Here is a 3,965-nt window from a genome sequence, read left to right as displayed (position 1 = left end):
CTGGTCAAGAGGAAGTCACACCCTCTGACCTGGAAATTCTTTGCTCTCAGTAAATAGGCTTTTAGTGATTATTTATTGGTGAAGAAAGGCACTCGCTCTGCACATAAGGAGGCCTGCTCCGGCCTAAATTTTACTGGCCAGGCTGGAATTTTACCCTCTTGGCCTCTCGCCAAGAAAGGGAAATGTAAAGCCCCCAGGGTGTGGTGGGATGCAGGTGATGGGAGTCCCACCCCTGTTAGCACACTTGTCGATGCACAAAAGGTTCCAGTATAATTTGCACATACACAGATGACAACGCATGCATAGAAGACAGCTTCAGGAATTGGGTGGGTGGGGCGGTGTGCAGGGCCAGAGAAACAAAAAAGGCCATGTGCCTTGGGTTAAGGCAGGGGTCAGCAAACTTTTTCCACTGTCCCTCAGACCTTGTGGGGGCCCAGACTATATTTTTTGGGGGGAAATGAATGAATTCCTATGCCCCACAAATAACCCAGAGATGCATTTTAAATAAAAGGACACATTCTACTCATTTAAAAACTCGCTGATTCCCGGACAGTCTGTGGGCTGGATTTAGAAGGCGATTAGGCCAAATCCGACCCCTGGGTCTTAGTTTGCCTACCCATGGGTTAAGGCATCCCTGCCCCCTCTCTGATGTGTACAGCACTGTGCAAAGGCAACTTGAAACGCTGTGGGAGAAATGACCTTGCTGCTTTTTAAGCCACTCATGTGTACATACCCAGCATTCCCCTGAGGACGGGAAAAGCAACGCAGAGTATGCACAGCACATAAGGAGGAAGACACGGTCAAGTGAGTCATGTACTGAGCCTTGGACTTTGGATTGTATATTTTTAAAGTCTCCAGTCTGGGCACGTCACAGCACTGTGACCTTGCACAGCTCCCATTCATTTTGATGGGGCTTACATAAAAGAACACCCCACCACCAAAATGCGCTCCTAATTAAGGCAGGTGGACATTAGATAATTTAGGGATTACCTATTGGCATGTTTTGGGTGGCGCTGTGGGTTAAACCACAGAGCCGAGGACTTGCCGATCAGAAGGTCGGCAGTTCAAATCCCCGCGACGTGGTGAGCTCCCGTTGCTTGGTCCCTGCTCCTGCCAACCTAGGAGTTCGAAAGCACGTCAAAGTGCAAGTAGATAAATAGGTACCACTCTGGCGGGAAGGTAAACGCCGTTTCCGTGCGCTGCTCTGGTTCGCCAGAAGCAGCTTAGTCATGCTGGCTACATGACCCGGAAGCTGTACGCTGGCTCCCTCGGCCAATAAAGCGAGATGAGCACCGCAACCCCAGAGTCGGTCACAACTGGACCTAATGCTCAGGGGTCCCTTTACCTTTACCTGTTTAGAGCTGCTTACATGGGGTTTTCTAGTTAATGTATGTTAAGGCACCGATTAAGCCCAAACTGCCTCAGCTTCACCAGTGCTCTAGGACTGGGGCTTCCAGTCCAGTTTCTGGGGCTAAACTGTGGCAAAGTCCCACTGCAGTCAAGTGTCCCTTTAGATTACCTGCAGGGCATTTTTGTACGCTTTCCTGTGCACAACAATTCTCTGCAAACAGAAAGCTAGCTCACCAGTAAGAATGGCACTATTACAAAAGTTTCCTATTTTCAGGAAGAGTTTGAGGGGGTTAGGGAACCGGAATGGTTCTCTTTTGCAGTATGAAGTGGTTCAGCCCATTCCACGTAGTCAGGATTCTACCCCTCATTCTACAGCAAATGAAGATCCACCTGTTTTACACACTGGTAGTGAACAGAGGCAGCAGAATTCTGTATTGTATGGCTTCAGGTTGTAAGTGTGCAAATTGTGGGGTGAGTCACTGAATGCTGCCCCACCTATAAAACAAAAACAAAACCTTCTTGTAGGTAGAAAACTAATACAGCAGGAAAAACTTCTGTGCTAAACCCTTCTCCTTGAAGAACTACTTTACTACATGCATGGGTTGGGTTTTTTTTTAATGGAAAAGCATTCCAAAATATGGCATGCCCTCCTTCAGCCTGAAGTCATGCAGCTCAGAATTCTGCCATCTCAATCTGCTACCTTGTTTTGTCTAATGTGTGGACCACCTCTCAGAATTTATATATGCAGAAGATAAAAGTGGTCAACTGAATAGTACCATTTCATACTTCAGATGTGAGGAATTACATACCCTCCAACATTTCTCCAATGAAAATAGGGGCATCCCATTCCATAATGATAATTTTACTATTTATACCCCACACATCTTACTGGGTCACCCCAGCCACTCTGGGCAGCTTCCAACATATATAAAAAACATAATTAAACATTAAACAAACTTCCCTATACAGGATTGCTTTCAGACATCTTGGCGGGTTGGGTAACTCCATACCCTCCAACATTTCTCCAGTGAAAATAGGGACATCCTAGGGAAAAGTGGGACACTCCAGGATCAAATCAGAAATGGGGACGGCTTCTCTAAATCAGGAAAATAGGGACACTTGGAGGGTCTGGAATTACATATTGAGTGCTTTCATATGTAAGAAAACAAAAACTACTACTACTACTACTACTAATAATAATAATAATAAATTTTATTTATATCCCTCCCTCCCTAGCCGAAGCCGGGCTCAGGGCGGCTAACAACAATAAAATAATAAACTTCCTGTCAGAAAACCAACAACCTGGAACAAAGCAACTTAGTACTTTTGAAGAGAATATTTTAGACCCATCAACATCCTGCTGCCCTAGCTTTCTACTTGCAGGGAATGTGGCATGTTTGTTTATTTTAGAGAAACATTCAAAATTATGATTCCTCTCCCCACACTATGAAACGGTACAGTCCATTCTACTATCTCCTTTTGTTCATGTGGAGATCAGGCTGCCCTCCACCTTCTTTACTGGTGTTCTTTTTCCACCTGAATTTATTCTCACCCTCCATTCAATATAGTTCACAGTTAATTAACCAAACTGCCCCAGTTGCACAAAATGATCATAACTTTGCCTGGATGCCTGGATGCCCTTTATGATGTGTTCACAAATCATGCTATTATAAAAGTGGCTTCATAAAAGTCTTCTTCACAGAGGAGACAGAAGAACTGAACAGAAATGGTGTCAGCTGTTGTTTTTAATTAGTCGCCTTGCAAGCAATTTTTTTTTTTTAAGCAACAGCAGGTAATTTAAACCCCAATGACTTAAACCCCAATGCTCTGAAAGTGCCTTTTCAACAGCTTTAACAAGAGTTTCACCCTCATTGTACTTTGCTTCCTAGGTAAATGGATCCTTAAACCTTGTAGGGCAGATGTCATGTGCATTCTAATGAAGGAATCAAAAGGCTAGAGATGTAATCTATCTATTCTCCAGAAGAGCATGTCCTTCAGGTGGGTGCAGATGCCCTTGAGGTGTACACAGGTGGAGGCAGTGCCTTGGTGGGAAGCAGAAATTCAGTTAGTAGAGACTCTTCTGGTAGTGAGATAGAACAAAGAGGATCTTTCCTGTTAGATTTGTGTCTAACCTTAAATTCCGTGGAGACTGCTCTATTAGGGCAAGTGGGGCAGTGCCCCACCAAGTTCCATTGTCAGTCAATCCCACTTGCCTGCCTCCTTACACACAACCAGTCCAGGGTTGGAACGGCCTGTCAGCTTCCTCCAGTTTAAGTCTCAGTGTTGCCTTTGAGGAATTCAGGAAGGAGACGGTCAAAACCTGGATTAGTTGGCTTTATCTCTCATTGGCTCTGGCTCCCCCTACTGTTGGGCTCCTTGCATTCCACCCTACCAGTAACAATGGGCAACAGTCAACAATCCTTAGTCCATCCAGGTTAGTATTGTCTCTCTCAGCATCCCCCAATCTGGTGCCTTCCAGATATTTTGGACCACAATTCCCAATAACCCCAATCAGCATGGGGAAGATGTGAATGGTATACCTGAAGGAGCGTCTCCACCCCCATCATTCAGCCCAGACACTGAGGTCCAGCTCTGAGGGCCTTCTGGCGGTTCCC

At 45.4% G+C, this 3,965-nt stretch overlaps 1 long non-coding RNA gene across 1 annotated transcript; it reads right to left on the bottom strand.

Annotated features, from left to right (window-relative positions):
* Window positions 1–3,077: 3,077 nt before the first annotated feature.
* LOC310662069 lies at window positions 3,078–3,727 on the bottom strand. Its single transcript, XR_014504244.1, has 2 exons — window positions 3,534–3,727; window positions 3,078–3,430 (listed from the first exon to the last, which is right to left on the bottom strand). It is a non-coding gene; the product is annotated as an uncharacterized lncRNA (long non-coding RNA).
* Between the last annotated feature and the right edge of the window lie 238 nt (window positions 3,728–3,965).

This window comes from Podarcis tiliguerta (genome assembly GCF_965153285.1).
Source record: "Podarcis tiliguerta genome assembly, chromosome: 13".
In the NCBI taxonomy this organism is placed as follows: domain Eukaryota; kingdom Metazoa; phylum Chordata; class Lepidosauria; order Squamata; family Lacertidae; genus Podarcis; species Podarcis tiliguerta.
The sequence above is the reverse complement of the archived record's forward strand: the minus strand, read 5'-3'. Positions and strand labels throughout refer to the sequence as shown.